The sequence below is a fragment of the Protopterus annectens genome, chromosome 6.part1 (assembly GCF_019279795.1).
Source record: "Protopterus annectens isolate FY-2018-M chromosome 6.part1, PAN1.0, whole genome shotgun sequence".
NCBI classification, from domain to species: Eukaryota; Metazoa; Chordata; order Ceratodontiformes; family Protopteridae; genus Protopterus; species Protopterus annectens.
The window spans coordinates 397,998,611-398,022,450 of record NC_056738.1 but is presented as its reverse complement, the minus strand read 5'-3'; the positions used below and the strand labels follow the sequence as shown (position 1 = coordinate 398,022,450).

At 41.3% G+C, this 23,840-nt stretch overlaps 1 protein-coding gene across 1 annotated transcript in view; it reads left to right on the top strand.

Moving 5' to 3' along the window:
* The window catches only part of LOC122805298 (girdin-like), a 1,431,879-nt gene that overhangs the window by 778,224 nt on the left and 629,815 nt on the right, over positions 1-23,840 (top strand). The gene's annotated exons all lie outside the window — the stretch shown is intronic.

The following is a 23,840-nucleotide window of genomic DNA, read 5'->3' as shown; positions in this document are numbered from 1 at the left end:
TTTGGCTTTGTTAAAGCCAGACCATGCCTCCTAAACCTGGTGGACTTCTTAGAGACAGTTACCAAGGCATTAGATGAGGGTAAGGAGGTCCACACAGCCTACCTAGATCTCGCATAGGCTTTCAACACCATTCCTCCTTCTGGTATTATCAACATACCCATCCGCCTGAACATTAACACCTACATCATGTGATGGTTTGCAAAGTGGCTCACGGACAGAACCCACACAGTGGTAGTTGCATATCCTAGGTCCAACTGTATACCAGTTACAGCTGGCATCCGCCAGGGCTCAGTCCTAGGACCCCTCATGTTCGGTATATACTTCTCTGACATACAGACAAGCACAGAAGGGCTTTAGCTGAAACAGTTTGCAGATGACTGCAAACTAGGGGACATAATTGTTTCCCCACCTGTTACAGACACCCTCTGGAAGGGTCACACTGAGACGGATACCTGCTGTTAATATCCAGGCATCAAGCTGAATGCCTAAAAGTGCATAGTCATCCCCCTTGGATATAACTAATTACCTGTGGACTACCACATAGGTACTAGTCCCCTACATACAGAAAAGGTAATACGGGATCTGGAAACCCCAGTAGATAACAATCTCTCCTTCGATACCCATAATGACAAGGTGGTTAGAATATCCTTCTACATGGCCCCCCCTAATCTCTAATGGGTTTGCATCCAGATCAGAGTGACCATTGTGACTCTACACATGTCATATTAGACCCATTAAAGGATACAACACCCCATTTGGGATATACCTTACAAGACAACTGCAACAGCTTGGAAGACCACACCAGTACCACACCAAGAGGATTACTGCAGCCGAACCTACGAAAATCCAGCTGTACTCAGTTGCATGCCGCATACTCACAGGTGATCCCTGCTTGACATACAAGGCCCACGTCCAACCCTGTATTGCTGGATATGCTCCACCTAAACAGAAGCCACTGAGAGCCACATGCTCTAGGGATATACACCTAACCACAACGATGAGTAGGACAAGATGGATGGATAGATTCCTGACCCGGACACTCCCTATGCTTTGGAATGTGATTCCAATGTACATCAGGCAGGGCCTGTCATGAGCACTCTTCAAGGGAAACCTTGATGTGTGGATGGGAGACAGACATGTACCCCGGGGATCACTGCAGTGGCTCTGCTGGACAGAGGCACAGGGAACTGATGGCTCTGCCGTTCAGAGGTACAGGAAACCAACCTATGGGGGTGACGAAAGCCAACACATGCTAGCTAGGCTTACAGATACCCTTGATAAGACAGCCTAGTACCTACCTTTGCACATATTACATGTCTTATGTGCATGGATAGTTAAATAGCTCTTCCATTTTACTTTGCTATCATGCTGATAAACTGTTGGCTCACTAAAAGACATATGTATCCTGTTATTGTGTATTGTAAATGCCAATTGACATAACTAATGTTTGCCTAACATTACAGTAATGCTATGTAGCTTGTAATACATATCTGCCTACAATACTGTATATTACACAGTTATTGGCACAATATCCCACAATGCAAAACATACTTGCACAGTGGCCCAACCTTCCACATGTTATTCTCTATAATACACCCATACATATGGCTACAGGTACAATATATCAACATATATTATCCCGTTATAGCACATACTTGTTGGCCGGTGAGGAGTATTTCTGTTCAAAGCCCTTATATAGCATCTCTTGTAGTGTATGTGGTGTGTGCCTTGTGACCTACAGCAGTGCACACAAATACAAGCGTTACTATGCTCAACAATACATCACTACAAGATAACTGTTTCCACTATATGGATTGCGTGCACTTTAAATACTACAGAATAGTACTACATATACAGGCATACTGACTGTTCTACATACCTTATTAGTAACCCGAGGTGTCGTTAACTGTTGATTCAATCCTTTTCGGTTTGTGTTTCAATGTTCTTTGCAACGTTCCGCTGGTATATACGGATAGTTTGAATGTGTGATAACACATCCTTTTCTAGTTACATATCGGTAACACATGGTATCCTGTCCACCAATTGCTGTTCCAAAGTAGTTAATTGGATGCACATCAGCTGTGCAGCTACTCCATTAGCCGATACCATGGCAACAGTGGTGTATAAGTGAGTACTCCTTGTGGGCTTTTGTCCGTTTGCCTTATTTTCGAGGGAGACGGCCTAGATGTGTTATTGTGATATAGTTCAACAGCTATATGGAGACACACACAGATATATTAGCTTCATGACTCCCGTGGACTGTGTGTAATGGCTAGACGATTTAGTTCTACATGTGAGTACAGCTGTTATATTTTGGAACAGTGCTACTTATGCAGGGTTTGTTTGTACCTGATACTTCTACAGATGTTTAAGTCTGGCAAGGATGTTTGGCCAGCTCAAGGCCATATGGCTATGCATGAACTGTTATGTGGTGTACAGTGCGCTCACCAGACATCCTTGATTTGGTGTACAAGTGCAGCATACTGTACTGTTACTCACTAATTGCTAACACATCCCGGTGTATGCACAACCCTCTGAAATGGGATTAGTGCAAATAAACCCTATTACATCAGCAGCTATTCCATTGTATAACAGCAGCTATTTCACATAGGGCCATGTTAGTGTGTCTCTGACAAGGTATGTTAAGGCTTCTGTAGATGTCGTACAGTGTGTGAATGATTTGTGATGTTATTACAGTTTGTATTGTAATATGTTTGGGTGTGGGGGTGATGTTTGTGGATGTGCTTAGCAGATGCAGGTGTGTAGGAACTGCTTTTATACATAATCGCTATGTGCATGAGGGTTCCTTCCCTATTTGAACACCTATCCTTTTGTGAACTAATACAATGGTAATTGCAGGCTGATTCATTAAGGCACTGATATGTGGTTCCTGTATAGCATGCAGGTGATGTTAGTCCTTGAATCCCTTCGGTAATACATCTGAATGTAATAGCATGCTGCTACATGATAGCTGTGTATTTCTATCATAGGTATTTGCAGTCATCATAGTTGTGTTGGTGACTGACCCTCTTTGGCTAGGGTTGCCACCTTTTCATATGGCCATAGTGGGTCCTTTTCGGGACACACATCTGATTTTACAGGCCGACACAAACCTATGGTCAGTACAAGGGATAGAACTTTCCTTTCTTGCCTAATTATAAGCTTATTCTTGTAGCAGTTTAGTTGCTTATCCTGTTTCCTGTAACATGTAGGTATTTTAGATACAGAAATAACTATTGTATGCAACTATTACAGTACATATGGGACATAATTATATCCTACAATCCCAGGACATTTGCCACGTTTAATATATTTGGTCAGAACACAACCGCCCAAAGAGGGAGTGTCCCTTGCAAAGTGGGACAGGTGGTAACACTATCACTGGCTCATGTCCATATCACATATTTGTAATGTTGTATAGGCATATACTCTCCATATCCTTTGTTCATAAAGGTTGGTAGTGGCGAAATGTGTGATTGCTATGGTCTATGTTATACACATATATGAACACTTCAACCGCTGTATACGGGAGACCTATGGAATCCTGAAACCACAGTGTTCCGACGCACACAGTACTGGGACCAGACTCCCATACACCACATTACCGACATCGACAGTAACTCGCGAAAGTAACACAAACATGGAACACACACATGCACACACAGACACACTGCTACCCAACACATCCAAACAAACCATCCTATACTATGTATGAGCATATGGTTTTACAGCAGGTACTGCTATTGTGAGGCCTTTGGTGTTGACTTACGCTTGTCTGCCATGATTCATCTATTGCCCTTTACTTCTATTTTCAACCCGATTCACCTCCCATTGTCAGGCATGCATCCAGCTGCCGCCTTTCTTGTTTTGTGCTTCCACATCCCAGGATTGTGTTGGGAAATGTGTTATGTAGCTGATCTATGGCAAGTTTGCTTTGTTCTGCTGTGACAGTTCTCTTTTCTTTGCTGTACAGCACCTGCCCTTTCCTGTTCTGCAGGTAGCTGCTAGCAGCCTTGTTAGCTGTTGTCTATGGCCCACTGTGAGTTTCTAGGTGTTAATTACTCATTTGTACTCCAATTACCATGCTGCAGCATTTCCTTATTGTCTTCCCATATCCTTCCTGTTTCAGCTGTGGTGCACGCCGGGCACAACCGTTTACCGGGTTTTGTGTGCGCTTTCATCCACATTCACATGAACTTTCGGTTACCTTGTGTGCTCTCAGCTAAGCAAAGCTATGGCTACTTCCACACCCCTATCCTGCGTCTTTGCTTAGCAACATGCAACATGGATTAGCAATGATCCAATGTGCTTAAAGCTATGGTGGCGCACCCCTCTCTTGATGTCATGTTTACCTCCTGGCCACTCCTTGATGTTGTAATGCTATGCCATGTGGTACATCCTTATGCCAGCGGGGCATTTGCGATTCAGTATTACTTGACTCATTTGCATGGCATTGACTGCTAATTCCTAGATACCGCATGGAACACTGTCACAGACCCTTAGCAACCCTTGCACCATGGTTGTGGTGTAGCATGTGTGCCATTGACTATTATGGGGATATCATGAATTGCATTACATTACAGTTTTATGACATCTAAATATATTTTCCTTGTGATCCCATTTGCACACAGATGCACTGTGGTTTTGCTTTGCGTTGGTGTGACCATGACATTAAATGTTATTTTTTATATGTTGTGCACGTTGTTTTATGCCATTGGCTATATATTTAGCCATTGGCATATATTAACATTATATTTCGTAAGTTTGGTCCGCTTTCATGGCTCTGATTTTATGTTTGGCAAAATGTAAACCATTTTTTTTTTGGTTTACATTTCTGCATGCTTACGTTACGCCTGCACAATTTCATGAATCGCTTTATACTTTCATTTGCATGCTACACTGCTGCGCATGGAGTAATTAGCATACATGCACCAGGAGCTGCGCAGCTCTGGCGTACGCTGGTAATGCACGTGGAAACAACTCTTACCTGAATCACTCAACGGCCATATTTGGTGCTAGATCGCCGACGCTACTCTGGCGCATGGTGTAAGCTTCATGAATCCCGGGGACAGAGTTTCCATACTGACAATATTCATGTCCTTATACGGACACCCTGACTAGTTCTTTGTAACATGTGAGATAGGATGATCAGACAGCTAGAAAATGGGAAGAGAATCCGTTAGATACACACAGAAAGAAAACATCAAGAGGGTCATGCTGGAGAAGGTGGGAGAGGAGGGGTACTGTGTTTTTGTCAAGGGATGTTTTTGTCAAGCAACATGCAACATGGATTAGCAATGATCCAATGTGCTTAAAGCTATGGTGGCGCACCCCTCTCTTGATGTCATGTTTACCTCCTGGCCACTCCTTGATGTTGTAATGCTATGCCATGTGGTACATTCTTATGCCAGCGGGGCATTTGCGATTCAGTATTACTTGTTTCATTATTTTTTAATATTTTTTGTATATGAGAGAAAACTTGGGGAAGGAAGTAGGGAAGAGGGTATAAAAGAGAGGATAAGGAAGGATTAAGGTAAAAGAGTCTGAGCAACGTCAATCCAGTCCAGTCCACAGGACTTCAAATGTTTCCATGCCTGATAGATGTGCAGTGGAAGACTCTGATGATGTGGGGTAGAGGTCTCTGGTGGCTCAGTGGTCAGAACCAACCAGTGCAGCTAGTTCTGCACTCACTGAAGAAGGTCCTGCACAAGCCAATGATGCTCTCCAGTACCCACTCAACCACATCCTTGACCAGTCCAGAAGCTCATGTGGTTTGTGCCTTTCAAGGCTGCACCATGTCAGGGTGCCTACAGGACAGGAGCCAAAACCCCAGCCATGTGAGGACCTACCTGGGTGGGCAGAGGGTGATGTTTAACTTTCCCTGACCTGGGAGGAACATGTTTGAACTTCTTCTGAGATCTCTGACCTGTAGAAAAAGGAAATGAACAGAAAGAGAAAGAAAAAAAATTAAAGAGACAAGGATGGAAAAAGAAGTATAAAACTGAGACAATAAATGCGCGCCTAACTTGGTGTTGTATCAATATATATTTTATTGACACTGCCTAGCATCTAATAAGCAGGTATAAGAAATGGTGTTACTACATTTTACATTGACTTGATAGTCTGTAAAATGATATTAGTATTGAATATGCTGAAATGTTACTGGTATTACAGCAATTCTACTCTGATTACTATTTATATTCTAATTACTTTTATGAAAAAGGAGAGACCTTGTATCACTTTTGTGATCCAGAACACAATGCTTAAACTGATTTCATGAGAGTTGATGGGCCTCTCTATCCTTTTTTGGATTTGCATCTGAGCAGCACAATTACTTTTTTATTGTTTGTTTTTCCAATCAGATATGATACAGTTGGTAAACAGCACAGTAGGCCTTGATACAGTTAAATTCAAAGGGCCACCATTGATGTGTGATTCATGGGTATTCACTGATAGTTTTTATTTCATGATACTTCTCCTTAACTTTGTCTTCTACATTTAAATGCTGAAAGCTGCAAGGACTTCCTCTGCTTTGATACATTTATACTGGCTGTAGTTTGTCTAACTGTGGCAGGGTCCAGCTTATCTGCTGTTGCATTGCTGTATATTTTACTTTAACTGTGTAATCTGCAGCATGCCTTGCAGAGATTGCCTGGGTTTTCCTGACTTAATATCAGTAAAAGGTAGTTGTGTAAGAGTTCCTACTTTGTGCAAAAATAATTATAACAGTTCAGCTTGCAAGACGTTGTATGCAGGATATCCAATTGCTGCTAGTTCCCCACCCTCTCTGCCTATCGGTGTGGTGGCTAACTCTGGTCAGCCACCTTGTATATGCATTAACTATTTTGGAAATAAGGGGCATAATTATCAAATGCATGAATGTCCTACAAAATTAGCACAATGGAAAATCAATTCTGACATACAGTGAGCACTAAATTCTTTATTAGCTTTATGCATTTCATAGTGTGTGAGTATATCCATATATGCAACCACCTGTTGAAATAATCTATGTATATGCACATGCATACAAACATACACACCTTTCAGTAATAATTATGTATATGTATACATGTGTATATCCATATCTATCTCTGTCTCTCTAAATATATATAATACGAAGGTATATAAATATGTGAGCTGTACAGATATATATGTGTGTTTGTATGTATATATATATATATATATATATATATATATATATATATATATAAAATATTAATATAAAATATATATATATATATATATATATATATATATATATATATATATATATATATATATGGTTTCACTTCAGAAGCCTGAATGATCACAAGCCTGAATTGTATAAGCCGGAAAACCAAAAGCCTGAAATTTCATAAGCCTGAAAACTCAAAAGCTTGAAGCCCATAAGACTGAAAATATACAGAACACAAAAAATGACACACAAAAACACATACAAGACAAAGGATAGCAGTTTTCACCAAGTATGGGCAGGGGCAAGGCCCACTGCACCCCCCATGTGGGGGGCTGTGCCCCCCACACCCCCTGCTAATTAAATATATCAATTCTGAGATTGCACTTTAGTGTAGTGAAGTGCAATCTTGGAGTTGGTATATATATATATATATGTGTGTGTGTGTGTGTGTGTGTGTGTGTGTGTGTGTGTGTGTGTGTGTGTGCGTGTGTGTGTGTGTAGCAGGGGGTGCAGGGGGGGGGCGTGCCACCTGCTTATATTTGGTGGAATATAATCTGTTTTGTGTTGTTTTCAGTCAGTATATGTATCCTATCTGTTTTCAGTCTTATGGGATTCAGGATTTTGAGTTTTTAAGCTTATGAAATTTCAGGCGTGTGATCATTCAGGATTCTGAAGTGAATCTACATATATATATATTCTAAACCTACCACCCTAGAACACAAAAAAGGAAAAAAACTAAGGGTAATGCTGCTCAATGCCAGAAGTCTCAATCTCAAGATGCACTTTTCGAGGCCCTTCTCAGTATGGAGAACATCGATGTCTGTGCTGTGACAGAAACCTGGTTCAAGGCTCCTGAGAGCACCCCAGCACTATCAGGTTTCACCTCATATCATGCGTTCCGGCCCCAAAATCTGGACAACACCAAGAAAGGAGGGGGGGTGTCCATATTCATAAAGGACACCCACACCTCAAGGTTGGTGGCAGCACGATGCATCGGAGACCATCCAGGTGCAATTAACCATAGGAAAGACTGCTCTGCAATTTGTAGCATGTTACAGGCCACCCTCTCAAACTCAGGAACCTCACATGACCTTCCTGAAAACATTGGAGGGGATAAATGTATCTCCAAACACCATCATACTAGGTGATTTCAACTACCCTAATATAGACTGGGAACACTACTCAAGCCCAAACACTCTAGCCCAAAGGTTCCTGGAGTTCATAAACTCAAATGCCATGGAACAACTAGTCACCATCCCCACAAGAGGAGAAAACATACTTGATCTCATCATCACGAACATGGGATCACAATGTTCAACACCGAAGTATACCCCTCACTGGTGAGATCAGATCATAAACTAATCTCGCTGGAGGTCCTCATCCCGCCCCACCTGAAATAAAAAGACCACAGTGAAAAACTTCTCAAAGCCGACTTCACACTTCTAAAACTAGCGTGGTCTCCTTTAAGGCCCCTGAGCCAGTGGTAAACATTACTCAAACTGCTGAATCACTTACAAATGCCTTCTACCAGCACCTACAGGACTGCATGGATCAGGCAATCCCAAACAAAACTAAGACTCTTTGTACCAAAGGCAAGCGTCCAGTCTGATGGACCCCAGCCATAAACAAGCTCTACAACAAAAGGAGGAAGCTACTACAAGATAGAGCAAAATCCTTGAAAGGTAAGACACCTTTGATCATTATAAGTAAAAAACTAAGAGCTCTCATAAAATCACCCAAGGCAAATTTTGAGAGAAAAATCGCCAAGGACTCAAAAGACAATCATAAGGCCTTCTTTAGCTATGTTAGAAACCTAGGAGGAAACTCCCAGATATGCTCAGAATTAGTTCAAAATGATGTGAAGATTACTGAACCTACACACATTGCCAACATACTGGCTGACAGGTTCAGTGCAAACTTCTCCCCTCCCAAAAGGAGAGATATCTATACCAGAGGATTGTAGCCCCCCAAACATCTCCAACGCCCAGATGAGAACTGCCCTCTCCAAGGCAAAAAACACAGCATCCATGGGACCGTATGGTGTCCCCGGCTGTGTGCTCCACGAACTCAATGAGGAATTAAACCCGCAGTTAGGACAGCTGTTTAATCTTAGCCTCACCTCAGGATACGTACCCAAGGAGTGGCGCACGGCGACTGTGGTCCCACTTCACAAGGGCGGTGCCTCCACCAACCCTGGTAATTACCATCCCATTAGCTTGACAAGCCTTATCTGCAAAGCCATGGAGAGGATCATAATGGAACTCATAAATAAAGACATAGGGAACTTGCAGACTTTGGATCCAACCCAGTTTGGCTTTGTCAAAGGCAGATCATGCCTTTTAAACTTGGTTGACTTTTTTGAGACAGTCACCAAGGCCATTGATGAGGGAAAGGCAGTCCATACAGCCTACCTCGACCTGGCAAAGGCCTTCGACACAATACCCCACTCAGGTATCATCGAAAAACTCATCAGCTTGAATGTAAACCCATACATCACAAGATGGGTTGCAAACTGGCTAAGTGACAGAACCCACAGGGTCAGAGTTGCTGGAGCCATGTCAGACTCAAAGCCTGTCACAAGTGGTGTCCCACAGGGCTCAGTCCTGGGTCCACTCTTGTTTGGCATCTACTTTTCTGAAATACAAGCAAACACAGGAGGGTTATGGCTGACAAAGTTTGCAGATGACTGCAAACTGGGCGCCATAGTCGAAAACACATCTGACACAGATATCCTTCAGAAGGGCCTCACAGAAACGGATAACTGGTGCCAAAGCCATGGCCTAAAGTTAAACATCAAGAAATGCATAGTCATACCCTTCGGGAAAAACAAGGTTACCCCTAGCTACCATATAGGTGGCAATCCACTGAGCATGGAGGAAGTCATCAGGGATCTGGGGACCCAGGTTGACAGTGGCCTTTCGTTTGACACTCATGTTGCTAAGGTGGTTAGGAAAACCTTCTACATTGCCCACCTGATCATGAAGGGATTCACATCTAGATCAAGGGAGGTCATCGTCCCCCTGTACTCATCACTCATTAGACCTATGATTGAGTACAATGCCCCATTCGGAATGTATCTGACCCGACACCTGCAGCAGCTGGAAAGGCCCCAAAAGTTCCTCACCAAAAGGATAAAGGGTCTCAAAAATATGTCTTATGCTGCCCAACTGAAAGAACTCCAGCTCTATTCAGTCTCGTACCGCTTGCTCAGAGGTGACCTGTGCCTGACATATAAGGCCATGTCAAACCCAGATTTGATGAATATGCTTCACCTCAAAAAATCTAGATCCCTCAGAACCACAAGGGCGGGAGACTTAAACCTTGACACGGTTATTAATAGAACGTGCTGGAGGGACAAATTCATCACCCAGAGACTCCCTATGCTGTGGAACAAAATCCCGGTACATGTGAGGCAGAGCACCTCGCTGGCCTTGTTCAAGAGGAATCTTGACCAATGGATGGGAGATCGCAGATATACCCCAGGGATTACTTCAGTGTCACTGCTTGACAGAGGCACAGCAAAATAATAGGCATAGTTTTATTCAAACTAAAGGGGTGGTGAAAGCCACATAACTATGGGCTAGGCTTATAAATGCCCTCGGGCAGATAGCCTAGTATGAACCTATGAACCTATGAATCTATGAACCTATATATATATATATATATATATATATATATATACACACACACACACACACACACACACACACACACACACACACACACACACACACACACACACACACACTCACACACACACACACACACACACACACACACACACACACACACACACACACACACACACACACACACACCTATAGATGCACATGCCTGAGTTTAATTAACATACACCCACATTACTATCCTAACATTACTTACAAACCTATTTACAGACCTATGAAAATGAAGAGGGAAAATGAGAAATACAAAAATACTTGTAGAATTCTGTCTTTCTCTCCTAAATCTGCAGTATTCACTGGAACAGGTGGTAACTCTTCCATATCTGCAGGTCATCATACCTGTGCCAGCCTTGCTGTCCTGAGTGGGGGAATTCCTGTAAGAGATGACAGGTGGTCTTCCAACGCCTGCCAGATGTCAATTATTTTTTCATTCTGTCAGCTTCTGCATGCTGCAGCTTCTGCAGGTATGATTCCTATAAGAGATAGACTATGATTTTGATATCCTTATATAACCAGCTTGGAGCACATCCCCAGGCCTTTACAGTTGCTGCCATTATACAAAGTGCCTAAACAAAAGCAAAGACTACAAGTGCAGTACAAGGGATCAGAGAGTGTGAGCCACACCTCTGGAGGTGTGACACCAGCATACCTAACCCATGCAACCATATAAGGTATTACCTGTGGAAGTGATAGCAGTGTCAATTTTGGTTTACTAATTGTATTGAAACAATCACATGGACTTCCAGTGTTTTTTCATAGATATATCTTATTTTGCACAGTAAAGGGAAATCTATGATCAGTCCATTATTTTAACATGTACTGAAGTGTTTATTTATTTATGCAGAGAAATGTTCTGCCTTGGATTCCAGAATGTCATTATAGTAATAAGTTATGGAAACATTACCTTAAAAGTTTTGCTGGTGTTACTCCCTTCATAACTATTATTTTGCAAATACATTACATTAGTAACACGTTTCAATGCTATTTCTGGCTTTATTCAAAGTAGTATTAGGAAATGACAAGGCATGAAACAATCTGATATATGCATACAGATTAAGGTACAGTATACCCCAACCTAAATGCCAAATAATTGCAGATATCTCTTCCAATGCTCTGACAAACCTATATGTGATGCAGACATACTATACTCTGCTGCACATTTCCATGATCGGTGCCACTCATGACCATCCAAACTCATTTAATGAGTATGAGACCGCATGCACCAACACATACGACTGAGATTCATAGAAATCAGCTTGGCTGAGTTTAATTTACATAAGAAGTGCATAAACAGGCCATAATTCTTATCAATGGTTATACAGCCAAAATTTTAACTGTGCTCAGCCAAACTCAGGGGTGACTGGGGAAAGTACAAAATAGTTAAAGTAAGATAACAAATTCTTAAACTTAAAAACTGAATTCAGTGAACAATTTTTGCTTTACATAATCTCATTGGTTTTAGTGTAAGGTGAAGTTCATATGCAGTTGCTGCATCTTGGGTATCTGACGTTCATATTAAGTTGCTCTATGTTGATGTCAATCACAGCACTGGTACAATATGAAAATGGCTCTTTTTACCTGTACATACTAGGTCGTGTGATGTGTAGAGAAAAGTTAAAAGGAGAGACTATTGAACATAGAGGATTATGACTGGGACTTCAAATATAATCAACTTATTATGTGTTTGTTACATGGATGCAAAGAATTTACCCTGAGAGTGAAGCTTCCAGGGGTGAATCTTGGCATCCATGTTGGGAACACATAGTAATGGGTTATGATCAGAGACCAGATGATACATTTTTTGTAGTGCATGGAGCTGCTCCATGTACTTCTAGTTACAAAAAAAAGAGGTAATTGTTTTGCTGCTTTCAAAACCATAAAGCACTTACCAAGCCCTGTCAAAAAGACAGTATAACACTGCCTTATGTCATGGAAAGTTAGGGATAGATCACTGACACAGGATTCTTTTTTCATGTTGCTGCAAGCATGCTTTGGCGAAGGACATAGTTGTCAAGACTGCCAAAGTGCTGTAATACATGAACTGTGGAAGATGCTTTAAACACTATGATGCAGGGCTGATGAGTGTGTTCCATTTCACTACGGGGTACTCATGAATGCTGTTGCACATGAATTTGTGATACAGCAAAAAGGATCCAGACAGAGGAGAGATGACTTCAGCACTGAAGAGAAATTAATCCTCATGTGGGCTGTCAGTAGATAGGGCTAGTGTCTCTCTGTCTGGCAAAAGGGGGGGCTAAACAAGCTGGGAGATATAAATGTAGCTTGGGGGAGGAACCTCACACTGACAGAATGAGAAAAATGGCTAACAACATGATGGGATATGCCAGACCAAATGCTAGGCAGAACACAGCTCCCCATAGGAGTACCAGTGTGGGGGACCTCCTACTCAGATTCCTTTAACATTTGATGTGGAATAACTTCTGTCCATATAGGGAGATTATTACAATACCAATGGGGCTGCCATAGGCATAATCTGACCTGGTGTAGACAGTGGCAATTACTGACCTCAGCAGGACCCACATTCATCCATTCAGGAAACTTTGTACATTTCCTATGACAAAATCACATAATGAGAACTTAGTTGAGGATAACTGAGTACATGTAATACATGACATTTCTTATCAGCAAGTGAACCCTCAATTTCTCCCCCTCAGGAAAGTGACCAGAGCATACATGATAAGCATCCACCACACCTAATTATGCAAAATTCATTACTGTCATTCAAGTTCTCAGTAGTAATGTCATCAATTACTCCTTCACAGGGTCAGCAGCACAAATGAGCAGTTCCACTTTGCCGGCAGCAGGAAGATAATGACAGCAGAATGGCTGTCAGTAATGGTAACATAGCAGTTAGTTATGAGGGCAGTGGCATGCAGTCACCAAGTGTAATGTCAGGATTACACACCCCACAACAGGTACATAATTCTGCAGGAAATGAAACAGGCTTACACAGTCAAGACATTACATTGCAAGCGGCATGATGCTGTATTAAAGTGGAAATAAAAATATAACCTGTCGGGTACAGTCGTATGTAAAAAAACAAAAAAATCAAACAACACGTGTCCCATGTAACTCAACACCAGTGTTTGTTAAACCAGCAGTATAACATTAGGAAGAATGTACTGAGCCTGCTGTAACACTTGTGCATAGGTCTGCCAGGCACATATCACAACTAGCCCCAGAGAATTGGAAAGCATTGGCTGCCCACCAGCAGATGTGTTGGGACATTGTTCAGGGTCAGTACACTGCAACTGAGAGTCAGCTAGAAATGGTCAGAGTCCTCCAGAGTGTACATGACGATTTCCACCAGTGCATTGAAATGGTGGATGTCACGATCAAACTCATGCTCAGTATGGTGGTACACACAGCAGCCATATTCATGTCCATGTATACACAGGTCAGGACCTACCAGACTCAAGGAGGAAACAGTGGTGAACATGGACAATGACGGGGGACAGTCTGGACATGTGAGGGCATAGTAGGTTACGTACAACATGATTTTCATAAAATTGCTGGAAAAAGTGGGTGGAATGTAACCTAAAAGAAGGCAGACAGACCTTGTCAGCATTCAACTACACATTACTAAAGGGGGAAGAAATACAACAAGGGAAAGGCTAAGTATAACTAATTTGAGGTCTTTGTCATGCAGCACTGTGAGAACACTGTCTGTCGAATCACTTGCATCCAGCAGGTCATCTAATCAAGTCAGCATCAAGCTCATATGCTAGCATATCCTCATTGGCATGATCACTCACACTATCCTTAGCAGATGCTGTATAATATGCATTATTGTAAGTCAGGGTGTATAGTACAACCACTGAAAGTATCACAAGGAACAGTTCAGCAGAATGCGGTTAACGTGGATAATGCCCTGGTTAAAATGAAAGGAAAAATATATGTATATATAAAACCAAAACAAAAGGGGGTAATCTGGAGAGTACAATGTAGAACAGTAACAAGGGCCAGTTCAGCAGTATGCATTTGACTCAAGTAATGTTAATGCCTACAACAGCAGGAAAGATAAAAAAATAAAAATTAAAAAAAAAAAAAAAAAAAATGGGGGGGGGGGGGCAGATTTGCAGTCTGCAATGCAGAATAGTATTAAGGGCCATGTGCTTTACTTGAGTAATGTTCATGCTTGCAGTAGCTTGAAAGATAAATAAAAAAAATGGGGTCAGCAGGTGGAATGTAAAGCTTTACTAAGGTACTACACACATGGGAGATGAATGATTACAGAAGTAAGACAAATCCTGCCAACAGTGCTAGCATGGTTGCCGCTTCATCCTCAGCACTGCATATCTGATGATTGCTATTACTTCTGATGACACAAGAATTACTGTCTATGACAGACTGAATTATTCTGATATGCAGTACCTTAACAGATGAGAAAAAAGATTTCTTATTCATCAGAAAAAAGAAACATTACAACTTACAGTCATAAATATTATAGAGTTTTCATTTTTAGTGATAGGAAGCACATTATGTAAACTACCAGGTGGAATATAGCCAGTACATGGTAAAATACAAAAATTTCTTCAAGTTACTCAGTCAAGACTTCCAAGAGCAATTACTAAGTATAGAATATACCATCAGAAGCACTATTTGCATATTTCACTGAGATGCCTAAATGAAACGTGTAGTAATACACTACGAAATGGCATAGTCCACATTTTACATGCTGCCAGTTTCATTTACTGCACAGATCTCAGCGAAGTGTTAGGTATGACTCTGACTATATGGTGCTAATTAACAGAAAAGATATATAAACCATATAGGTAAGTATACTTAAAAATACAGTTAAATAAGTCTTTAAAAATAAGAGGGATTGTTTGAAGTACAGTAACACTAGGCCTTGCACAACACAGCATATCCCATACATAGCACCATATGCATCAGTTATACTCTATGAGTTTTTTATAATAAAGGGTAACACTAACCTGAAGTTCACAGTACATAGTTGTGGACTAGATGATACTTCTTAGCCTGCGTAGGCATATATCACTGCATGAGCCTGACTCCCGGGGTCCTTAATTCTGGTCATTAACGTTATCATCAGTCATGACAGGACATATACTGGGAGCTGCACTGACATCACGAGGAAATTCCCTCAGACTGAGACATGATCATGTTGTACAGAATGCAATACACTGTAAACATCCTGCATGCAGTAGCAGGGCCATGATGAAGGTCACCCCACAGTCTTCCAAGTAGTGGAAATAGTCTTTCAGCAGGCCAACCACTTGATCAAAGACAATCCATGTCTGGGAGAAAGTGGTGTTGGACCTTTCTTCAGCAGCTCCCATAGAGTTAAGTATAGGGTGCCATCAGCCACAGTTCAAGAGGGTAGCCTGTATCACCTGGAAAACAAGAAAAGAAAAGAAAAAAAAGAAAAGGGGAAAAGACACAACAAGGGAAAGGTGGTTTACTAGCAAGCAATACATTTTACAATGTATAATTAATTACATAATTATAGTAAATATTTCCATTTATCAACAAAGTGACTATTAGGCATCCTACTATGCAGGACAAGGCAATAAAGTGAGATTGTGTGCCATATGTGGGTATCATGGGCAGTGAGAGGATGCTGGGCTTTGACACTGATGATTCACTCCAGTGCATCGCACACTAACTGACAGTTGATAGAAGAGCAGCCCTTCCTATTTTGGTACCACCACCACCACCCTTTAGTCCTGATAAGGCCATAATGGCAATCTGCTGCTCCAAGCAACCCAGGGGATTGTGCCCCCCTGTAGAAGGCACTCACAGTTCTGTCCTCGACCTGTGGCGGCACTGGCAGATAAATATACTTATTTGCACGTGCCAAAATTATATAGGGGAACTGCTTAAGTATCCTTCAGGCAGAAGCCTGATAAATACCGAAAGTGTCTCCCATTTTGTCCCTGGGAGGTCCCTGTGGCAAGTACAGTGATGACTATACATACCTTAGTATCCACAGGTATAGAAAGGCCATGCATCCCCTCAGTTTCTGTTTGTGTGCCATACAAACTCACTAAAGCTCTTATAATATCCCTGTTCTCTCTAAATCTATCAAGAATTTATTGATCAAAGTTATGTAAGTATTTCTTTGTTTACATCTTTGATTTCATGTTTGACAAGCAAAGCTGGGTACAATTGGTTTTGACTTGGTCAAGACATGCACCTCACAGTTAGAAACAGCTAAGCTGGCGGAAATAGCAAACATTTTCACCAAATTCAAATTAAGTATAAAAGGAGCAGTTTTTCTTTTTATAACTTCTGTGTTCACTGCACAGATTTGGATCAAGAATCAACTATGAATTGCAAACAGACAGGAAGAGGGCTCGTAGGCATAAGCAGTTTGAAACTACTTCTCATCTGAATCTCATTAAGTCTTCAGTTGTGTAATTTCACTGAATGCTGTCACACGTAAGTATAACTGACCTTTGTGAATCATGCTGATGCTTTGCTTAGCCTGAACCTGTACAAATTGCCTTTATGTCTAAGTGCAGTGAATATGAATACCACCTGTTACATGGTTTACTCCAGAAGTAGCTGAAATAAAAGTTTGAGATAGAATCAACAGCTTTTTATCAATGAGCTCTATGAAACAGCAAGGGTGATAATTCACACACATCCTAACAGGACTCCAAAGTGCTACTAAACATGTACACCAGTGAAAAGGTTAACATAGGGTGCAGAGTACTGTGTATGTGACATATGAAAATGAAGAACAGATGCTGATTTTTTTTTTTTTTTTGTGATTCAAGGATTCAGCATTCTGTGGTAGGGACTGGATAAAAAGAGTCAAGCTGACCTGGTACTCCATTATGAAGTTGCAAATGGCAGCTAAAATAATGCCACTACTGATGAAAATCTGACATGCCTATCAGCAGAGGCTGAGCAAGTGTATAGGAAGGTCACAGAAAGACTGAAAGGAATGAAGGCAAAAACTAAAGTGGAATCACATTTTATCCCACAGTTCAGTGAAACCAGGGCCCTTCCTTATGCTTTTATATTTAAGGGAGGAAATGAACTACATAAAGTAGGATCATTATGACTTTCTGTATATTTAGTAATCACCACACAACAGTGGGCAAACAGTGGAAAATGCCGTATTTATCCATGACTGTCATGGTTTGTCACCCCAGAACAGTGGATAATGCAGGCTTTATCCATAATCATCATAGTTCTTCACCCCAGAACAGTGGGTAATGCAAGATTTATTCATAGCTGTCATAGTTCACCACCCCACAACAGTGGATAATGCAGGATTTATCCATGGCCAGCATGGTTTGCCATCAGAGAACAGTGGTTAATGCAAAATGTATTCATAACCATCATGGTTCACCACCCCACAACAGTGGATAATGCAGGATTTATCCATGACTGTTGTTGTTTGCCACCTCACAACAGTGGGTAATGCAGGATTTATCCATGACTGTTGTTCATTGCCACCTCACAACAGTGGGTAACGCAGGATTTATCCATGACTGTTGTTGTTTGCCACCTCACAACAGTGAGTAATGCAGGATTTATCCATGACCAGCACTGTTTTTCCAAAAGGACACAGTTCATGAAGTTGGGTAAATCATCACTCAAAGCTGAGCAGTGATTGTTAGTAATATACACTGCAGTTATTTTAAACATATTAACTTTTGTTTAGTTCCATCCTTCTATAACAAATCTTTTTACTGCAGATGGTCATTTCTATGGTTTACCTTAATTATCCAGAATCACATGCACTCAAGTAATCCTATGGTCAACGTATTTCCACAAAAAGTCAGAATGCCGAATTCCGGTATACTTGACATAAACACTGAACCTCAAAACTCCCTACTGCTCTGGACCTAGGAACAAATGTTAACATGGGTCCAGAAGGGGGAGATACTGGTCAGTTGGGTATGTCAATGTTTGGCATTCCATCATTCTGGATGTAGCACATCACGTAGGCGGACTCAAGTGCATGTGATTCTGCATAATGATGTGCATGTGATTCTGCATAATGATGGTAAACCCTTTTCATATTGTTGATAGATAAATGGTGATTTTGCACTGCAAGTGTGCACATACCTCCTTGTTTCAATGTAGCATGTCAGTTTTATGTAGTTTTACTGAAACTGTAAAAATTATTTTTTTTCTGCAGTTAATAACTTATTTTGTTGTAGTCATTTAAGTGCTCCCTTTAGTTGAAGAATACCTACTCAAGAGTTTTGTGGCCTGAACTGAAAAAGGGGTACTTTTTATTATAAAAGACAGTCCACAGATTTTTTTTTGCTGGTATTTTAATGATGGCTTGTTTAGATTAATCAGTGGGAGTGACATACATCCATATTGTGCTTCATATGACCTGTTTTTGATTTGGAATGGGGATATTTTATTTTTAGGGTTACCCTCAGGCATTTGCTGTCAGCATTGGAAATAACTCAAAATGATTTCCACTTTTTGGAGAAGTGATCTTTATGTGGTTGTAACTGTAGTTTACTGCCATTAAAAATACTAATTTCAGCCAACCAAATAGTGCTGTTTCTGGTATATTTTTTAGTGCTGGTGTACAAACTAAGGTAAAGAAGTTTGAAGATTCTACACCCATAGTTCTGTTACTGCACAGATACATGTAAAAAATGTTGCTATAGATCAAGAAATACAGAAAGTGCTAATGTTTGCACAAAATGCTTGACTGGGATACAGAATGATAACCCCATGGAAATACACTTATTATACCTTGATTCTACTGCTAGAAGAGAACAAAAGTCAATACTGTGTGAGTGCAGAAAGTATGGCTTTGTAATCAAACTTACCATAGTAGATGTTTGAATGATCACTGCTGTAGTAGCCTAACTACATGGGTTATATCTTGCCAAAGACATTATGGATGGACAGTTTTCATAGCTTCAGGGCACCTTTCATACACCTAAACAGTTGGTCATTTCGAGGTGAGCTGACTAAACATTAGGTTTGAGCACCAAGCCCTTTAGAGATCTCTTGTCAACAGAGAGAGGGAGGCTAAAGCCCTGAGAAGGAAAATAATAACAAATGTCCACACCCCAGCATAAATCCATACCAGAAACAAGAGTGATGGATGGATGGAGTGGCTATTGCAGCAGTAATCATTCAAACATCTACTACTATGGGAAGTTTACTTACACAACTGCAATACATTCTTTATTTGATCACTGCTGCAGTAGCCTAAGCTATATGGGGAGATTACCATAACTTACATAGACTGGATGGAGGAAGGATGGGGGTCCAGAAGCCCCTGGAGAATGGTCCCAGAAAAGCCTTAGACTTGAAAAATGAATCTAGATTATAGTGCTTTGTAAAAGTATGTACAGAGGACCAATTTGCTGCTTCTAGAATATTTCTAGAATCCAACCCTCTCCCAAAAGCCACAGAAGAAGTCAAGGCCCTGGTAGAATAAGCCTTGACCCTTCTTGGAATAGTTTTCTTGTGTTGGAAGTAACAAAAAGTAAGAGCATGAGGCAGCCATTTGGAAATGATCTACTTTAACACAGTCAGTCCCTTCTTTTTACCTTCAGAAGAACTGAACAACTGATCATAAGTTCTGAAAGATTTTGTTCTGTCAAGATAGCACCTGAGCTGTCTATGGCTGTCAATGGCAGGTTTTGTCGTTGCCATTACGATTAATGACACAGCTATAGAATGCTCTGTGCTTGGCCTCATAATATGTGGCTGATTAGTTTCACAGTAGCTTTGTGTGGTTTTATATGGTGTATCTGCATCTTACTGAGGCTGACCAGGGATCACCTACACTCATGTGTGTTCACTCTTGCAACAGTTACTACCTTCTGTGGTACAGTTTAAAGCATGGTACCACCAGTTTGCCTTCTTGTTTGTGTTTGGTTGAATCTTGGTTTTGTTTCAATGGCACAATCACTGCACGTATGTGACTGCTTAAGGTTCATTTGTATAGGATTCAGCATTTGCACATGCATTGTCCATCTGTATGGGTGCCATGACAGTCACCACTTTGCTCTTAGGAAACATAACATTGGCATTAGAGACTGATTATGTGTAGCATACTGTTAGCCCTGCTTGTGTGACTACTGTGATCCAGGTCATTGTTGCTGATGGAATCCAACATGCATTGAGCGCAGGTGTTGGTACATGAGGAGTCTTCCCAGTTCATAATGGAATAGTTGAGAGTAGCCATTATTATGGTTTTCTGTCTCAGACATAATCTTCCCCATTACAGCACATTATGACAGTTGGGAAATCCATGGCATGTTGGGTGATCTGTCGCAAGGTGGAATTTGAATTCCACTTTACACAAAGGTAGTTGTTCAGTATAATGCACCTGATGTTATGCAAGTGCAATTAGCGTGGGGGTGTACATATCCTTCAGGAATATGGACACACCTGCGGCCTGTGTGTTCCAATAAAGGATAATGGGCAAGAGGTGAGGTATGTGTTATAACATGGTCATGCAGGTGTGCTCTCCGGAGCATTGAAACATGTCTCAGCTACTGCCCAAATATGTTCTCCGTGTTAGGGATTGACATATGTGTGTCTGTATAGTGTTTCTGACATGTATCATTGTGTAGCGAGACCTGCAGTTTATTGCTTGGCTGTCCTTGTAACAGCAGTGGACCCTCACTTGAACCATGCATGATGAAGGCACTATAGGGGAAGCATGAGCCCTTGGCAGTATCCAGATTCCCAGGGGTGACACGTGCAGGTCCTATCTGGCAAAGCATCATGATCTGTCAATCATGTTATTCCAGGCAGACAAGATACTGGATACCCTTTGACTTGCACCACTACACTAGACAATTGTGGAATACAGTCCCTTTGTCCCTGTACTGCAGTATCATTCTGGCTAATGGCAGAATGCTACCCAGGCCTTGGGACATACCTGCATGGGCTACAAGACCTGACAGTTCCTACATGTGTTTCCATGCAGTACAGGTTACTGTATCACAGGTCCTGTACAACAACATGGAATATGCCAGAGCCATGTGTATAGTTCAAAAGCTGGTCTGAGTGTATGGGTATGTGGCTAATCATGGCAGACAGGCAGCTGACAGTATGTATGCCCTCGTATAGGTTGGTGTGTAACATAGTGCTAGAGTTTGCATTCACAAATGAGTACTTTTGGGCATGTTTCCGGCCACGTGTTCTGAGGTGTGGCAGAATTATGCAAACTATGTCATACAGTTGGTGTATTTCATTGTCTGTCTCTTCCAGCTTGGGAGGTCACTTGTTTGGCCAGATACTTAGAAGCGTCTGTGAATGTGTGTGATTTCTGGTAGTGTGTGTGGGTGTCCTTACTGTGTTCTGGTAAGGGTATGTGTTGGATGTAATGATGAGATGCACGTGTTAACCTACACATCATGACTGTCCAGTACAGTCATGGCTGTAGAATGGGCTGCCTTCCAGCTTACCCCTGTAGCTGCATCCCAAACAATGTGTGGGCGTGGTGTTAGGTGGGTTTGGCAGTGTACATGGCATAGAGATTACATTCCCCCAGGGTGGCCACATACACAAAGCTGACATTAGTAAACACCAGTAGCTGACTAATGGACATGCCTGTATGAGCATTCAGTACTACAAGTACCAAGTACTGTATTTAGTTTACGTATTGCTTATGAAGATGTTTTAGACAGTGATGCTCACATGTAAATATTTGTGTTATGGACGTGACAACACTGGCTATTACAGAAACATTGTAGCTACCTTTAGAAGCAATCCTCCTCTGAGGAGCACATCACATCCTGTTAGTTGATTACAGATGATGCAAGTGTCTACAAGTCTGTTTCCTTCTCTGGGTATATACTCACATATCCACCAGGACCATGAGCTCTATTGGGCACAGACACTCACTCTCCAAACAGAGTCATGTATCAATAGACTCTGATGCCACTATCAACATGATCAGGATACAATCAGATAGTGTAAGCCATCACCTATGAAGTGGCTATTATACATGGGCAGCAGTCTCCTACATCTTACACTCCTACTGCAGATGTTACACTGGAGTTAAAAGATGATATGCAACCTGTTTCATTACCAGTACTGTGCACTGCCTTACATACAGTATGTGCAAGCAACTGTTAGGTTGGCAATGAGAGGTTAGGCTACACAAACCTGGTAGTTCAACCAGTGTGTCTCTATTCTCAATATCAACTCTATATAGGTGTGCACATAAGCCATTTGGCCCAGACCTGTAACAAGGGTCACTGCATATTTGCATAACATGTACACATGCACAGCTGTTATTGCTTGCAAACGATACTAGAGAGGTCCAGCCCTGTAACAAGGGTCATTACACATTTGCATAACATGTACACATGCACAGCTGTTATTGCTTGCAACTGATACTAGAGAGGTCCAGCCCTGTAACAAGGGTCACTACACATTTGCATAACATGTACACATGCACAGCTGTTATTGCTTGCAAACAATACAAGAGAGGTGGATATTACATGTGTTATGTGCATGGATAGTTACCTAGCTCTTCCAATTATATTTGCTATCATGCTGCTAAACTGTTAGATAAATACAAATGATATGTATCCTGTTATGGAGTATTGTAATTGCCAATAGACATAACTACTGTTTGCATAACATAACAGTACTACTATGTAGAATGGAATACAGATCTGCCTAAAATACTGTATATTACACAGTTATTGGCACAATATCCCACAATGCATACCATATTTGCACAGTAAGCCCACCTTTGACATGTTTATCTTACTTATACACCCATACATATGTCGACTGTTACAATATATCGACATATACTATCCCCTGTTATAACACATACTTGTTGGACCAATCCTGACACTGACAGTGGCTGGAAGTGAATTGGTGAGTTCCAAGCCCATATCATCCCTTGTGGTATATGCTGAGTTTGCCTTGTGACCTACAGCAGTACACACATAGAATACTACAAGCATTACTACTGCTCAACAATACATCGCTACAAGATAGCTATTTCCACTATATGCATTGATTACACT